A 19509-nucleotide genomic window follows, 5' to 3' on the forward strand; every position below is an offset into this window, starting at 1 on the left:
CACGCGGAACCCTTCTTTGTCCTTGAGAATGATCTGTTGTACCGAAAGTGGCTACCCATGAGGGCGAGGTGCGGAAGTTGTTGCTAATTCCGCGTACCTTCCGGGGCGGAGATATGCGAGTTGGCACATGCTCACCTCCTAGGCCCACCTCGGGGCCGAAAAAACACTGGAGAGGATTAAGCTCCGCTTTTACTGGCCTGGGATCAATGAGGAGGTCCGGCGGTTCTGTCAATCCTGTCCGGAGTGCCAGACCCGCCAGATTCCTAGGAGGGACCGTGCTCCTCTAGTCCCTATTCCCTCGTGGACATCCCTTTGAAAGGATAGGGGTCGATTTGGTGGGACCCTGGAGCCCTCAACCCGTGGCCACAAGTATATCCTAGTCATGGTGGACTATGCCACCCGGTACCCAGAGGCGGTTCCCCTGCGCCCGCTAATACTAAAAGCATCGCACGGAACTGGTTAACTTGTTTTCCGCGCGTGGGCATACCCAAGGAGGTCCTCACGGACCAGGGTACGCCCTTCACTTCGGATACGTTCAAGGAGGTGGCCAAATTACTGCAGATAAAGCACCTGAAAGCGTCAGTCTATCACCCGCAAACTGACGGGTTGGTCGAACGATTTAATCAGACGCTTAAGCAGATGCTCCGCAAGGTAGTCAGCGCGGACGGCAGGAACTGGGACCAGCTCCTCCCGCTCGTGCTTTTTGCCTACCGGGAGGTACCCCAGGCCTCTACGGGCTTCTCCCCTTTGAATTACTATACGGGCGACAACCCCGGGGAATCCTCGACATCCTAAAAGAAGGCTGGGAGGCCGAGGCTCTTCCCTCCTCTAATATTTTGAGTGCGTGGCGCAACTGCGCGACCGACTCACAAAGATCAGGCCCCTCCTAAAAGAGCACGTGACTCGTGCGCAAGCAGCGCAGGCTCGGTGTTACAACCGCAACTCCGTCCTCCGGGAGTTCCGCCCGGGGGACCGAGTTATGGTGCTCGTCCCGACCTCCCACTCGAAGCTGCTCGCTCACTGGCAAGGGCCTTACGAGGTTAAGGAGAGAAAGGACTCGCCGACTATTTGGTAAAACAGCCCAATGCGTCGACCGAAAGTGAGAGGATCTATCATGTCAACCTGTTAAAGCCCTGGAGAGATAGAGAGGAGCTCCCAGCTCCCTAGGTCACTCTCCTTTTCGCAAGCACAACTGCCCTTAACCTCGGCGAAGAGCTGACCCCAAGCAGCGGCAGGAGTTAGCCCAAACACTCCGAGCCATCCCGAGGTAGTGGCGAGTCACCCGGCCGGACCGCGCTGATTGAGCACGATATAGTCACGGAGCCCGGGGTAATCGTCCGGGAGAGGCCCTACCGACTCCCGGAGGCAAAACGCGCAGAGGTCGAACTGGAGGTGAAACGTATGTTGGACATGGACATAATTGAAGAGAGCCATAGTCCCTGGTCCAGCCCTATTGTCCTCGTCTCCAAGCCAGACGGCTCCTGGAGGTTCTGTAATGACTTTAGACGTCTGAATCAGATCTCCAAGTTCGATGCCTACCCCATGCCCCGCATTGGCGACCTCCTTGAGCGGCTGGGTGCGGCTCGATATCTGACTACCCTTGACATGACAAAGGGTATTGGCAAATTCCTTTAACGGCATCCGCCAAAGGAGAAAACGGCCTTTAGCACCCCTAGCGGGCACTGGCAGTACAAGGTCCTCCCATTTGGGCTGCACGGGGCCCCGGCGACCTTCCAACGTCTGGTAGATAGAGTGCTGAAGCCTCACCAGTCCTATAGCGCCGCCTACCTGGATGACGTTGTCATCTATTCCGGCACCTGGGAGGAGCATCTACTGCAGGTCGCAGCTGTCCTCCGAACACTGGCTAAAGCCGGCCTCCGCATAAACCCCCGAAGTGTTTTTGGATTAAAGGAGGCCAAATATTTAGGCTACCTCGTGGGACAAGGACAGGTGCGCCACAGAGCTCCAAAGTTAAAGACATCTTAGAATGGCCCGTCCAGTACCAAGAAACAGGTGCAGGCTTTCTTGGGGCTTGCGGGTTACTACCGCCGGTTTGTTCCCGTTTCTCCGAAAGAGCAGCACCCTTGACTGACCTGACAAAAAAGGGCGCTCCCCTATACGTGGTGTGGACCGACAAAGCAGAACACGCGTTCAGTGACCTAAAGAAGGCCCTAACGTCGGCACCTGTGTTACGGACGCCCGATTTTGGGCTCCCGTTTATTCTCAGACCGACGCGGACACAGGCCTGGGTGCCGTGCTGAGCCAAAGCGTCGATGGTGTCGAGCACCCTGTGATGTACCTTAGCGGAAACTGATGGACGGGAGACCCGCACGCGGCAGTGGAGAGGGAGGCCTTGGCCATTAAGTGGGCAGTGACCCACCTCCGGTACTACCTGCTGGGTCGCGAATTCGCTCTGGTGACTGATCACGCTGCACTTCAGTGGATGTCCCTACACAAAGAGTCGAATCCGCGGGTCACCAGGTGGTTCCTGGACTTACAGCCGTATAAGTTCACTGTCACTTATCGGCGGGCACCCTTCAGGCCAATGCCGATGCCCTCTCGTATTCACGACCTCTCGGTTAGGTCCGCCCGACCTGACGGTCCTGGGCTAAGGGGGGATCGTGTCACGCACGCGCGAGTAGGAGGCCGCGGATTGATTCGACAGCACCTGGGAAACCAGTCGCCGCCAGGGAATGGTGGGGTATTAACTTTCTCCCTCTGCTTCCTCATAGAAAAAAAGACCGTCCTGCACCATAGGCCTGGATTGACCGCAGTGCGATACTTCCGCCCTTCCTCCGCCATCTTGCCCTGACGTCATCCTTCCCATCCTCCCTTGCGGTCCTTCCCGACATTCCTCCACTTCCGCTCCTCCCCAATAAAATGGCGACGCCAGGAGTCGGCGTCGCGCATTATGAACTGTTTGGTTTATGATTTTGACCTGTTTTTTTGTATGTACAATATACGGGGCCGGAAAACCCCAACCCTTGCTACTGTCTCTCGGTCCTTTACACTGTATGTGAATATGTATCTATATATATTTATATGTGTGTGTGTGTGTATATGTATATATATGTTTATATATATGTGTGTATGTATATATATATGTATTTGTGTGTATATATGTGTGTGTATGTATATGTATATGTGTATATGTAGATATGTAAATATATATGTATATATATGTGGATGTATGTGTATATCGTGTCACGCACATGTGACTAGGAGGCCGCAGACAGATCTTAAACCACTTCGAAAGACGTTCGCCGTCTACTACTAACCTTTCTCCTTTGTCTTCCAGGAAAAAAGACGCTCCGCCATCATAACCTGCACGTATTACACCCACTTCCGCCCTTCCTCCGCCATCTTTCCTGACGTCAGCAGTCCCATCATCCCTCACGGTTCCTTCCCAGCATTCCTCCACTTCCAGCTTCTCCCCTATAAAATGGGCGCTGACGCCTCACAACGGCGTCGCGCATATGAACACTTTTTTTTATATTTTGACCTGTGTTGTGAATTGTGGAGAGTCGACAATATACGGGGCCGGAAAACCCCAAACCTTTTTGCTGTTTATTGCTTCATCTTTTACAATATGTATGTGTATATATATATATATATATATATATATATATATATATATATATATATATATATGTGTGTGTGTGTGTGTGTGTGTGTGTGTGTGTGTATATATATGTGTATATGTTTATATGTATATATGTATGGATATGTATATATATATATGTTTATATGTGTGTGTGTGTGTGTGTGTATATATATATACATATATATGACAGAAACACTCATAACAGTGACAAAACAATTACATTGACAATCATGTTACGTTATTTTCAAAATGTTTCCTTTTCTTTTTCATTACTTCTTTAACACACTACTTCTCCGCTGTGAAGCGCGGGTATTTTGCTAGTATATATATATATATAATTCTGTTTCTCTGAACATAATAATTTGAGTGCTTGATAAAAGGCAGCCTCTTAAGAGAAAACTTCTGAAATATCTTAGGCTATTCATAGATACTTATTAATTCAAAGTAATAATTATACTATTATGTTTTAGTGTTCTTTTGTACATAATGAATGCACATGATTGCTCTACATCATAAAGATTTTCTTAAAGTAAAAGAAACATAACTAGCTATACACATGTGAGCTTGCAGTTCAGTTACAGGTCAGAAGTAGATTGTGGAGGGGAAATACTGAATATAGTCTCATTTGCCCTTGATGCCAGGCACCATTTCAAAAAAACTACTACAGTTGTACTAGCTTTAACTGAATTCTTGTAAACTTTGTAAAGCACCTTATAATGATGTGCTGTGTATATTGTAATAAATGTAATAATGTAAAACTGACTTAGTGCTTGGCTGAAAACTGCTATAATATGGGACATGTGATATGACTGTGTGGTGTAAAATCAAGTATTTCAACAAAATAAAATAAAAGCAACACGCATTTCCTGCAGAGATATTTTTACAGTCTAAAAACATGAGATAAGATTTATTAGTGACTAAACTATTCTGGTATGAAGATGTGCAAGATGATTTCTGCCTTGCGCCTGATTCTATCAGCATAAGCTCCAGCTTCACATTGCTGATAAAGCAGACTCAGAAAATAGTATAAATAATGCCTGATAGCTTATGAATTTCAGCATATTTCTTAATGAGTTTATTTATTCCATAGTGGTTTAGTAAATGTATATTCAAATGTAAAAAGTATAAAATAAAAAAATGGCAAGAGCAAGGGAAAAAGGTACTTAAACAAGTTTCATAATTTACAATGGATTTATTTCTGACCTAGTTCCTTTGTTTTCTGTTCTCTTACTTGAAAACACTGATTAGCACAATTTGTGCCATGCTCATTAACACCAAAGAAAATAGCCATGTTCTCTGTCTAAATTTCCTAAGTTCTCTTACTTTTTTTACATGATTCTTTACACATTTGTTTCAGGTTTTTCTGGCCCCCATGACCCTGACATGGATTAAGCAGGTTTGAAAATAAACAATCATCTGTTTGATAAAAGTAAATTTGAACTCTACCTAGTATGCAAAAGAAACAGATCTACTATACATTAATGGTCACTCTCTATTACAGTTGTAATGTATATATTTAACTTTGAGTTGACCTCTGCATTGCTACTGTCATATACAGTGGGTACGGAAAGTATTCAGACCCCCTTCAATTTTTCACTCTTTGTTATATTGCAGCCATTTGCTAAAATCATTTAAATTTTTTTCCTCATTAATGTACACACAGCACCCCATATTGACATTATTATTAATAAATCTGCAACAATTTCAAAAATTCTTTTTTTTGTCTGTCAATATGGGGTGCTGTGTGTACATTAATGAGGAAAAAAATTTAAATGATTTTAGCAAATGGCTGCAATATAACAAAGAGTGAAAAATTGAAGGGGGTCTGAATACTTTCCGTACCCACTGTATTTGGAAGCAGAATATTAAAGGTTAAATTTTGAAGTAACAAGAGTTTGAGACAAAACTGTAGTATTTTTGATCTACAGTACATGCTGAGGTGGAGGCAATTTAAATATCAACCATTATTAGAATGAATGCAGCATTTATCTACTTTTTTGTCACAGAGTAAACAACTAAGCTTTTATCATGGTCATATAGAAATACTAGGGGGCTCTGTCCCTTGCTTGCTTAGCTCGCCAACTCCTGTGTGGATGCTATGCGCCGGCAACTTCACGTCTCAGCTGCTCACTTATGTCAATTTCACTTTTATCAAACAACAAATCTTTTAATAGAATACGAACAAAATAAAAAAAAATAGCATTTGAACCCTAGTTAAAAGAGAAATCCTTCCTGAAATCTAACCAAGTTTCTATAATGAGTATGTATTACATTTTCCTTTAAAGTATAAATCTGAAACATGGTTTCATGAACAAAATTTCTATATCACACAATGTATATGTAGTATGTTAAGTGGAGTAAGTTTTACTTTTTTTAATACAGCTTGAAACTGCTCACTACCCAGGTTTGTGTGCTAAATGGCTATTAAAAAACCTCTCTACCCTTGAAATGGACTCACCTCACAAAATAAAATACTGTTCTAAAACATTCACATTTTCCAGATCACACATGGAATTCCATCTTCATTGCATTATTCTGAGTGTGTCATACTACTATCTGAACTTGCTCAAAAGCAAATACCTGTTAGCACATGTGGTACTGAAGCTCCGAACAGCCTTTATAGCCTCAAGGAGACACGGCACAGCTGCAAGCCCATTTCGAACCTACCAAATGATTAAAAAGAAAAAAGAGAGAAACAGCTTCAGAAATAAAATGCAGTGAGGTTTGCATGGTGTTAATTTTGCAAATATTAAGTATATTAATTACAAGTGATCTACATTTGAAGAAATGCTTGCAAGTTTTCAAATATGCGCGATTACAAGGGAGCTGCCTTATGGTAAGTAACACACCTCTGCTCTCAAAACTTCTTTAATGACAGAAAATGAAACAGAGTCTAATATTGAAAGACTATATTAATTTTCAATGTCTACTAAAAATGGACTGATACACTTTAAAATTGTACTGGGTAAAAAAATGTTTCTAGGTTTAGACTTTCAAAAATCAACACAGAACTGGACCCACCTATGACAGGTAACTCTAACCACCAACCTTTCTCGGCTACATATTTTGGATGTGTAATCAGATCAGATTCTATAGGAATGCCTTTGGACAAACCTTAAAAGTTCACCTAAACAACCATCACAAATAAGCCTACAACCTATTTCTGGGCAAAGAATCATAAACAAAGAGCACAAATGAATGTTTAAGTCCATGCAAGACAAGACAGCGAACATTAAATGTTTAACTTCATCTTTGCAGGGGACAGCAGCCTGGAGTGCAAACTTGGAAAAAATACGAAGAAGCTCAAGCAAACCTGTTAACTAAAACTGGCATCTTTGTAAGGCTATATGACATGCCATTATTCAGAAAATGTATTCCTTCTTTTGACCCCAAACTTAACATGCCATTTGCTGCACAAACAAACGTGCATCAAATAGATACAACATCAAAAAAAAAATGATCAAACAAGCACAGAAAGTAACCCTTTGTGTAAACAGATGGAGTACAATGGTCTACTGATCTAATTTTTGGGAATCTATGCATGCTTTTACCATTACCAAAAAACCATGCACACCATGCTTTCATCCATACATGGAAGAAGCTTTGGAAAATAGCATCAACCACACTCTCGTACAGAAGTGGTATCTTATTCACGCCTGTTTAGAATGTGGTTAGGAATGGGACTATTTGCGTGGTCACATAGAGGAAAACATTAACTTGGCTGTTAGCAAGCTGTTACTCATTTCTTTTACCCTATCATATGATGCAGTGTTTGGTTCTTTGAACTTCTTTTCACTTATTTGTGCAAGACAAGCCTTCACATTAGGAAGAATTTCCAATGCTCTCTCAGACACAGATACATTCTCTAATCACCTATGCTGACAAAGCTTAAGGGGAACGTTAATGTCAGATGCTCAGCATGCCTTAGGATAGTCTTCTTTCCTTGAAGGTGTATCTTTGAATAACTAGCATTAGGCTCATCATAATTGTTACATAATCACCTGATCGTAATTATTTGGCATAGTCATTTGAATTGTTTCTGTAAAAAAATTGCTGAATGAAACCGAAATATCATATTTATATCAATACTTCTACATTTTCCACCATGTAATATTTGTTTGTTATTTGTTTACTGGCATCTAGAGTTGGGGAATGTTATTTTTTAAATTAACATAGTTATATTACTTGTTACTTACAAAATAAGTATCTAAAATGTTGCTTAGTTACATACTCTTTCTTCTTTTGTATGGAAAAACTGCACATTTCACTAGCCAGTATTAGTTATTAAATCCTAAACCTGTGAACCTTCATAAAACTGACCAGACACACAAGCAAATTTGATATTGTCTTGTGTTTTATAAATATCATAGCTAACCCAGGTCGGGACCTGATAGGGCACCCTCTATCTATCGCCAAGAGCTGTCTGAGGAAGCAGAATACATGGAGAAGCCAGCTATAAAAAGCAGCCCCTGAGCAGCAAATGGGGGTCCAGACACAGCACTAGAGATATCTGCGATCACATGTTCTAGGAAGCTGCTAAGGCACATTGACTGCTACTATAACCACTGTCTTTGACACAGAACTGAGCAGATTCAATTTATCCCTTGGCACATGCAAGATAAAATGTATATCAATAACTTTTGTTCAATACTTTTGGCTTGATATGTCCACACTAGTTGCTGCATGGCAAAAATGATGCCATATGTGGTGACACACTGCCACCCGAGCATTTTTCTGAAGTATTTAATTTCAAGAAAAGGATATTTACGTGTGTGTTAGAATGATGTACAAAGCACAAGATAGGAATGTAAAAATATTTGAACTGCTTCTCTTCATTATGTAGGTTACCCACTCACAAGAACATTATATTCACTGTCACTTTACAGCTTTTGGTTAATGGGTCTGACAATTCTCCTTTTCTTTATCCTCTTAACATTAGAGTCCCTGAAGCCTAGAAAAAACACGTAATCCCGAGAACCTTAAATTCCTTCGCACTTCTCCATTAGCATTTTTTGTTTTATAAATGTGTCAATCAGCACAAGCAGCAAGCTGTCTCATTAAACCACCCCCATGACCACAACCCCCCCACCCCGATGCAGCTGAAGTTGCACAATAGATTCTCAGAGCTCAAGTCTGTTTATCTAGGTGTGAGGTGCCTGAAGTTGTATAGGGGAAATAATATAATAATATTTGGACTTCAGTCTTCACACATTATACACTTAATGTCTACATTTTGTTAATTATTACTAAAACATGAAAAACATTTCTGTTTTAGTTATGTGTTCAACAATTCCTGCCTCCATTTCCTGTCATCCTACATTTACATAGATTGTTGTAGGCACGGAACATACATGAAATGTATGTATTCCAAACGACGATATATTATTTACCCTCTACAATTCCTGGCACCTCACACCCAGATAAACAGACTTCAGCTCTGAGAATCTTCTGTGTGACTTGAGCTACATCAGTGGGGGGATGGGATAATAGGCTGCTTGCTGCCTGTGCTGCTTGACACATTTGGAAAACAAAGGAGCTGATGACGAGGTGTAAAGGAATTTAATGTGGCCCAGATTACGAGTTTTTTGTAGGCTTCAGGGATTTTAGTGTTAAAGCCAAAAATAGGCAAAACTCATCTTCCATCAGTACAGTCTCATTTCTTCTGCTGTGACATTGTTAGGTATGTGACACCGACCAAACACTGTCACCTACTGACGAGAAGAATATTAACATGCTGATCGAATGGATTTCCACAAGTACAGTATATAGAGGTATTGTTTTGGTCGCTGACCTGACACAAGCTTTACATACAAATTATAAACTAAGCTTTACTCTGACAACAGCAGTCTATATTTTTGATAAAAAGGCAATAATTCTGTGAAATAACACATTTTAGTTTTTGGGGTGTTGGGTTGCAGGGCAGGAATAATCTTCCATAGTAACACAGGAATGCAAACATTTCAGCTATAGTATGCTGTTTATTTTGATTATGGTACCTTGTTTATTGGTTGTTATTTACTTTATATCTGATATGTACAATTTTTGTTTACAAATACTAACAGGCAAACAGGAAAGCAATTTTTATTTAAATGTTCCAATGTTCAATGCTAATAACTGGTTCTGCTACTTAATAAAGATTATTAGGCTTACTCTATGATAGTGGTATAAAAATAGCAGAAAAAGACAATTAAGTAGTTCATGACAATTATTTCATGATCGTGACAGCCCTAACCAATATAAGGAGGAGTGCAGATCTGGAATTTTCTAGTCAGCAGTGAGAAACCCTGTCCTGAATGCAAAATTAAAGGGCAAGTTTGGAAGTTTTTAGTCAAAGTTGTACTGTATGTTAACAATCTACTGTATATATATAATTCACTAAGGCAAGACACCTATGGAAAGCACGCTGGAAGGGGCGTGGATTCACTAAGCCGCCGACAAGTAAGACACCTATGGCGCACGCAGGAAGGAGCCACGCCAGAGGTGAATCGCCATATGCAGCGTGTGAAACGGTTTGAGAGGGGTATCCCATGGGATCCTTAAAGCAATCCTTTACAACTGAGGTTAAAACACAATGAAGTAAGCAGTCTTTAAAAACCAAGTTTTCGGTTACGACGCGACCGCATGCACCATAGCAAACTGTTTTACACGCTACATACAGCAATTCGCATCCGCGACAAACATGCGTCTTCTTAGATGCTCCTGCAGGAACACGGAAAGTCTACGTGAGTCACAGGTGCATCTGGACTGTGCAAAGACGACAACGACTCAAGTGATGAGTTGGAGGTGGGCACATGAGCGATGGCGGTCCAGTTTTCAGTCACGGACGATTGTGTGTTGGTTCGCCTGCATTGTTACAATGTTGCTTTTCTTGCTGATTTATTACATTACCGATTTTTCAAATGTTAATTTTCTCCCTGTGCTTAAAAATCATTAAAAACCGCCTGATTATGCGGCTTATGGTATGCCGTGGGTTGGCTAGTTGTGGTATAAATTAATTTGTCACTTGAAATAGTGTAATAAATTTTTTTTAATTTAAAAATATTCCTTGTCTGTCTTTTCTTGCAGTTTACAATGGGACTGTAGGGTACTGGAGTGCAATGGTGAAAAGAAAAGCTTTAAAACTTAACCAAAAATACTTTCTCAAGCATTAAAAGGTTTTTATTTATTTATTTATTAATTTTATTACAATCAATACATAGCAATCAAGTTTTTACAAAAAAAAGAATTATGCTAAGAACAGATCGATCCCCACCCTTGAGAGAGAGAGCAAGCCAAACGTGTAAAATTTAAGGCTTTTAAAAATACCTAAATCAACAAATTCTATGTGCTTTATGAAATCATTTCAAAATATTACTGATTAGATCCTGCCATGTTTTGAAAAAAGTCTGCACAGATCCTCTAACTGAGTATTTGATTTTTTCCAATTTTAAATAATATAACACATCAGTTTCCCACTGACTTAAAGAGGAGAGTTTGGGTTCTTCCAGTTTATCAGAATAAGTCTGCGTGCCAACAGTGTAGTGAATGCAATCACAGTTTGTTTGTCTTTCTCCACTTTAAGACCCTCTGGAAGAACCCCAAACACAGCTGTTAATGGGTTAGGAGGGATTGTGAGTCCAAGACTGTCTGAGAGGTAATTAAAAATTTTTGTCCAGAATAATGTTAATTTGGAGCAGGCCCAGAACATGTGACCTAGTGAGGCTGGGGCTTGGTTGCAACGGTCGCAGGTTGGATCATGTCCTGGAAACATTTTGAGAGTTTTAGTCGAGACAGATGTGCTCGATATATAATTTTGAGTTGTATAATTGTATGCTTTATGATATGGAGCTTGAGTGAATTCTCTGCATTGCTACTTTCCACTCCTTTTCTGATATATTAATTGAGAGATCTTTTTCCCAGTGTCCTCTTGGATCTTTGAAAGGAAGGGATTGTAAAATGATTTTATATATTGTAGAGATGGAGTCTAACTCCTTGAAATTGAGCAATAATTTTTCCAGCGTGGATGAGGGTGCAAGATGAGGAAAATCTGGAAGGTTCTGTTTAACAAAGTTCCTGATTTGAAGATAGTGAAAGAAATTTGTAGCTGGAATGTTAAATTTGGAACGTAATTGTTCATAGGATGCAAAGACGTTGTCTATATAAAGGTCTCTAAGCAAGTTAATTCCAAATTTTTCCAGATATTAAAACTGCATATGTTTGTGAGGGTTGAAAGAGGTGGTTCTTTTGCAGGTGCCACAGAAAGAAGCTTCTCCGCCTTAAAATGCTTTCTACATTGGTTCCAGATTCTAAGTGAGTGGAGCACAATTGTTATTAGTGTATTGCCGATAACGTGTGTTTATTGGAGCACAAAGCAAGGAATACAAAGAAGTACTGCAGGATTTTACTTCTATTGCGGTCCATGCCTGTGTATGTTCTTCTATTTGTGTCCAGGTTCTTATCGACTGTATATTTGCCGCCCAGTAATAAAACTGGAAGTTAGGTAGAGCCATGCCGCTTTCTGCCTTTTGTCTTTAGGGTCGCTCTTTTGATGCGTGGATGTTTAGAATTCCAAATAAATGAGGTTATTGTTGAATCTAATTGCTTAAAGAACGATTTATTAATGTATATTGGTATGTTTTGAAATAAAAAGGAGCTTAGGAAGAATATTCATCTTAACAGTGTTAATTCTTCCAGCTAGTGTGAGATGAAGGGTTGACCATCTATGCAAGTCTTGTTTAATTTTTTCCATACAGACGATAAATTTTTTGATAAAGAGCTTTATGTTTACTTGTGATGTTTACCCGAGGTATTTAAACTGTTCTGCAATGATAAAAGGAAGGGTGTCTAATCTAATATTATATGCTTGCGAATTCACCGGAAAGAGTACACTTTTATTCAGATTAATTCTGAGACCAGAGAGCTTTTGAAATTCTGTGAGTGCTGCTAAAACTGCAGGCACAGAATTTTCTGGGTCCGATATATACAGTACCATGTCATCTGCATATAATGAGATTTTCTGTTCCAGTCCTTCTCTGCTAATCCCCTTTATCTGATCAGTATTTCGACAATGTATTGCCAGTGGTTCAATGGCAATTGCAAACAGCAGTGGTGACAAAGGGCATCCTTGTCTTGTGCCACGCTCTAGTTTAAAGTAGTCTGAGCAAATGTTATTGATGCAAACTGAAGCTTCTGGGTTAGTATACAGTAATTTAATCCATGCACAAATGTTCGGGCCAAACCCAAACTTCTCCAAAATAGTAAAAGGTATTTCCATTCAATCATGTCGAATGCTTTTTCTGCATCCAATGATAATAATATTTCTGGGGTGTTTGATTTAGTTGGTGAGTATATTACATTAAACAGGCGTCGAAGATTTGAAGATAAGTGTCGGCCCCTAATAAATCCAGTTTGGTCTTGTGCAATTCGCATCCGCGACAAACATGCGTCTTCTTAGATGCTCCTGCAGGAACACGGAAAGTCTACGTGAGTCACAGGTGCATCTGGACTGTGCAAAGACGACAACGACTCAAGTAATGAGTTGGAGGTGGGCACATGAGCGATGGCGGTCTGCCAGTTTTCAGTCAAGGACGATTGTGTGTTGGTTCGTTCCGTGCATTGTTACAATGTTGCTTTTCTTGCTGATTTATTACATTACCGATTTTTCAAATGTTAATTTTCTCCCTGTGCTTAAAAATCATTAAAAAACCGGCCTGATTATGCGGCTTATGGTATGCCGTGGGTTGGCTAGTTGTGGTATAAATTAATTTGTCACTTGAAATAGTGTAATAAATTTTTTTTAATTTAAAAATATTCCTTGTCTGTCTGTTCTTGCAGTTTACAATGGGACTGTAGGGTACTGGAGTGCAATGGTGAAAAGAAAAGCTTTAAAACTTAACCAAAAATACTTTCTCAAGCATTAAAAGGTTTTAATTTAAGAAAAAATGCCTTTCGTGTTTATGATTCGTATAATAACAAAAGGAAACCAAAAATAATTATTTTATCACAAACTAGGAAACACTTGGACCTCTGGTTTTCAAAGAAACGTGGTTTATGTGCTTCTTATAAAACGCAGCACTCTAGGCTATTCTGGTAAGTTGGGCTCTACCTCCTCTTTCATACCCTAATGCTTTATAAAATGTGTTTGCAATAAAAAACTTTCATTCAGCCTGTACAGTGTGCATTACTATAAGCAGATTTCACAGCTATTCCTTTCCAATCGTGCGTTGCTGTGCGGCAGAGTTAGCCCACCTCTCCATTTATATGGTCATGTATGACTTTCTTTTACACTCAGAGTATATGACTTGTGTTTCCAACTAAAAAAAATCAGTTGGCCTGTGGAATATGCTTCACTGTCAGCAGATGTCACCGTGGTTCTTTTCCTGTCAGCAGCCATGTGCCTGCAATGCTATTATTTTCCTGTCAATTGCAGCATGCATTTGCGCTGTTGCAGGCCTTAAGAAGGACCCAAAGCTCAATTATACGGTTGAGGTTGCCTGCATATCAGTTTGTGGGTTGTGTTACACATATAACATCATAAGCTCTCAATTAAGACTAAGATCAAGGTTCAAGACCTGTGGTTACTAAGTTTTTACGTGACAGACTACCCGTCTAAGATAGATTGAAATCTAAGTAACCAATGTAGTTCTCAGCGTTAACCTTTGCAATGCACCATGCAATGCATATACTGTATCTTGGTTTTGTGTGATTTGGTAAGGGATTTGTTAAAGCAGTGTTAATGCTTGTGATGCTTCATCTGTTGGAATGACACATGAAAGTCATTTTATTAATAAAAATGTTTGTGATGCACCATCTTTTGGAATGACACAAAAATAGCAACTGGATGGACACACAGACACATACTTATCACTTTATTAAGGTGGATATATAGATTCTTAGTACTATTTTCTCAAGGCAAGGATATGTTTCTTGTGCTTTTGTCAGCTTACAGCAGCTGTTACGGGTGGAATTATGATAAGTGAAGGCCAAACCCTTGCAACATCATAGAAGTATCACTATCCCAACTAGCTCTCACTAGCGCTACTGTTGGCTAATCCTTTGGCACCTAAACAGGTCACCACAGCAACAGTCAGGTATAACGATGACTCTGCAAAAGGTCCAAAAGAATTCTTAATAGAATTACTGGATTCCTAGCTCTTCTTCAGTTCACAATGTTTGCTTTCTTTCACATGACTTTTTAAAGCAGACTCATCTACATTCTCAATTTCAAACTTCTTCATAAAGTAATGGCACCCAGCTATATATTTATTTAATTTATATTACTGAAGCCATACTTTGTAGTTAGCATTTTTCAAACATTTCAAGTTAAATGCACATTATCCTGGCATTTTGTCACCTCAGTAAATTACAGCGACAAATCTAATATACACAGTGTAATTTACCCATCTAGCTATTTACTAATTAAAGCTAAATTGATTATGATAATTCAACTTGGAAGCTCTGAGCAGTAACAGCTACTACATATCTATGCCAGCTCACAGGCAAACACAAAACATAAAACAAGGTGACATTAATACAAAATGTGGACCTTTATTTGTCAAAACCGCTGTTGTTTTACCTCATGATATGCGATTACTGGAATTCACTTTAATATTTTTCATGACTTTTAAGTACAAGGACCTTCCAGTACTCGATTTTGCCTTGTTCATTTTTCATAACTTTCTAGATTTTCCAGGACCTGTATGAACCCTGAGTCTACCCTACTTAACAAAAATCTGTCCAGCTATTCTACAAGAATAGGCAGTATTTCTGGGACACAGATCTTTTTTAGTGCCCGGTAACCTTAGAGATTTTGTTTTTGTTTACTGCCATGATGTATGTAATTGTTTTGTCTTCTTAGAGTAATATTTTACTGTACTTTTCCCTTTTGTATTATTAATATGTAGCCTTTGTCAGAATGCCTCAGATCTCACAGACCAACCACTGTTATAAGGTACTGTACCATATAACTTCTCCCCACCTTCCTTTTTACATTTATAATTTCAAGTAATTAGGTGTAGTAAAAGACAAGCAGGAGTTAAGCTACACTTTATATAATGTATTATTGATAATATTCATAAATAATAAATATACAAAGTACATTTGAATATTGGCAACCATACAACCTGATAAATGCCGATGTTTAGTTTCAGACGGCACACAAACTTTTTAGTTAATAAAAATGTCTCTAGCTTAGGCATCATTTGTGGTCAGCTTCCTTCAGAACGAGGCTGCATGCCTGTCTCAATATGCCTGCTGAGCTGTGCTCTTCATTGTGTTGTCCTTTTCAGTTCATGGTGTGTGACAAGGACTTTCATCAGTTTGGTAAGAAAGAGAGAGGTAAAGCAACCCCTAGACCCAATTCGGTGTCATGGTACTTAAAGACTTTTGACAAAAGACAATTCCAAACAGCCATATTTCAGACCAATGGGGCAGAGAACACCTTCACACCTGCCCTAAAAACCATATGTTGAGTTGAAGTTTGCCAGCTAGGCAGTCTGTTTTTCCTGTGGGGGTTGACTGAGAGAGAGCCCTGCAGAGAAACATTTGCCAAACGTGTTTGAGTCACTTCCCCCAACTCTGTCATAAAATTCACTATCCTGACTTAGTACCGGGGGGTAAACATGAATGCTTCCCACTAATGTAACACTAATATTACATTGCTTTGCCTAAGTTACAAATAAAGATATACAAAATATTTATCAACTTGTATGCAAATTTTCACACCACAACAGTAATGTATTGGAGATGAGGTAAGAGGTAGAGACTCAATATATATGAAATAGCAGAATACCCGCGCTTCGCAGCGGAGAAGTAGTGTGTTAAAGAAGTAATGAAAAAGAAAAGGAAACATTTTAAAAATAACGTAAGATGATTGTTAATGTAATTGTTTTGTCACTGATATGAGTGTTGCTGTCATATATATAGACACAGACACACACACATACATATATACAGTATACAGTATATACATATACATATATATGCATATATATACATATATATATATATATACACATATATACATATGCATATATAGCAAAATACCCGCGCTTTGCAGCAGAGAAGTAGTGTGTTAAAGAAGTAATGAAAAAGAAAAGGAAACATTTTAATAATAATGTAACATGATTGACAATGTAATTGTTTTGTCATTGTCATGAGTGTTGCTGGCATATATATATATATATATATATATATACACACACATATCTACATATATACAGACACACATTTACATACACCTATATCTATCTATCTATCTATATATGTATATCTATATCTATCTTATATATCTATCTATATGTATATATCCATCTATCTATATAATCTATATATCTATATCTATCTATCTATATATGTATATCTATATCTCTCTCTCTCTCTCTATATATATATATATATATATATATATACACACACATATCTCCTTTGGGGTGCGAGGAGCTGTTGCTGGGGTGCCAGAATCCACTGAGGAAGAAAAATTTAAAACATTATTTGTACAAAATCTTAATTTATCTATCCATTCCTAAATAATTAAATGGGCAGGCTATTTCGTATCAGTGCAATATGCTGCTTGTTAAAACGGAGGACTCGAATCTTACGTGCACTTAGTGCTGCGTGGGTATTATGAACTATCGTATTTGTTCAAGTACTATTTAAATTTTAAATATAAGTAATTTTTATTTGGTCGACAGAAATATGTTTAGTAGGAATGAAAGTTAAATTTAATCATCATTGCATAAATTTTTCTTCACCATAGAAATTTAAAGACTAAATCCAACTTCCATTCCTACCAAAGATATTTCTAGCGACTAAATAGAACCTACTGTAGTATATCCAAATTGAGCTATTGAGCTGTCGCCTGCATGCCTCGCTCACCTCGCTCGCTCTTACTTTTTTCCGTTCATTTAATCTTGGCTAGTCGCGGAAATATTATAACATGGAAGGAGGATTACACCGAGTATGGCTTTACCAAAACAATCATTGATGTCGAATAAAGTATCTATGATTCCTAAAGCTTAAATTGGTGATCTGGTTTTCTGCGCTAACCTCATATTTTTCATACTTCTTCCCAAACAGGGGTTGCGAGTAAAATGAATCATTAAGCGGATATATATATATTGAATATATTGAAATAGTTTAACTATCAAATAATGCAAACAGTACGCTGCACGCGCCCTAATTCAGGGCTCATCAGGCAGTACACACGCACTGCACCCACTCGCTAATCAACCTAAGACGCCAGCGCTAAAGGTGAAGCCTCTCATGTTGCGCTATGGTGTGTGGGTCGCTTATTTGACAGTATTGTAGATCGGGGTGTATATATATATATATATATATATATAACTTTTGAGAATGCAGCGTATAGTTTTGTCCAGGAGGAAAGCAATGTTGCCTCAAATCAATGGCAACCTTTTGTAGGGTGTGTCCCTGAGACTTATTAATTGTCATCGCAAAGCAGAGCCTTACTGGAAATTTGAGGCATTTCAATTCAAATGGGAGATCAGACGGTATAACGGTGATGCCAGCAATACATTCAGAGTGTGGCGCTATGCTTTTTCTGTGTAGCTGCCTTCACACAGCCTCTCCGCTGCTTTATTAACGAACGCCATAGAAAGCCATCACCTTGTAAATTGTGTAATGCGTTTTTTGAACAGGTTTGATGCATGGAAGTGATCACTCGTACTGTGTTCAGTAAGTTCTCGTGAGCTGCTATCTTGTGTGATGTTGCGATGTCTACGGCTTAATTTAATGTTATCTAAGACCCGGTACTTAAAAGTTTCTGGCTGCACTCCGGTTGTAATATGACGAAGCTGCGCGAGCTCACTTTTGAGAATGCAAGTATAGTTGTCCAGGAGAAAAGCAATCTTGCCTGAAATCAATGGCATCGTTTTGTAGGGTCTGTCCTTGAGACTTATTACTTGTCATCGTGCAGCTGAGCCTTACAAGAAATTGGAGGTATCTGAATTGAAATGGGAGATTAGAGGGTATAAAGGGGGCGAGGAATACATTGAGTGTGGAGAAACTCTAGAGACACCGTGTGTATTAACTTGTGGATTTTTCTGTGAGTATTTGGTGGGAGTGTGATGAAGTTGCTTCGGAAGACGCCGTTAGCCGCAGAGCTCAGCTCAGAGGGAAATGAGGTAAATGGGAGGGGATATGATGACGTGACTCCCCCAACCGCGTAAACTGTCAATCCCCCACAAACACAGTCTCTCGGAATTTGCATAAGCACACCCCTTCACCTGCAATTTTAACTTAGTTACAAAGTGATCAAAACTCTTGTTTATATCCTGCGTCCTCTCATTAAACTTGTATCCCGCATTACCCGTGGGCATGAGAAACACCAGCGGCACCCTGTCTATTAACTTAATTTAAAGTTTAGGTTTACACCTTTCTTTCCGAAGTAGCAGCACTCATTAATATGGTAGTATATGTCACTCGCTCGCTTCTTATTGTTTCGCTGCCTTCTCAATTATATAATGCATGTTTTTATAATGCATGTTTTCTTCAGCGCGTTTTGGAGCTCTTCCTGGTTTTCTACGTAGTGCTTGACAGTCAGTTCACGTGATTACGTGGGAGGCGTGATGATGTCACACGAAACTCCGCCCCCCACGGAACTGGCTGAACTCCATTACAGTAAATGGAGAAAAATACCTTCCAGTTATGACCATTAAGCATAGAATTTCGAAATGAAACCTGCCCAACTTTTGTAAGGAAGCTGTAAGGAATGAGCCTGCCAAATTTCAGCCTTCCACCCACACGGGAAGTTGGAGAATTAGTGATGAGTCAGTCAGTCAGTCAGTCAGTAAGTGAGTCAGTCAGTAAGTGAGTCAGTGAGGGCTTTGCCTTTTATTAGTATAGATGGGGAAAATAATACTGTTTATCAGTAAAGATCCCAGTCCACTACACAGCTCACTCAAACTGAT

Source organism: Polypterus senegalus, chromosome 16, assembly GCF_016835505.1.
Source record: "Polypterus senegalus isolate Bchr_013 chromosome 16, ASM1683550v1, whole genome shotgun sequence".
Lineage (NCBI taxonomy): Eukaryota > Metazoa > Chordata > Cladistia > Polypteriformes > Polypteridae > Polypterus > Polypterus senegalus.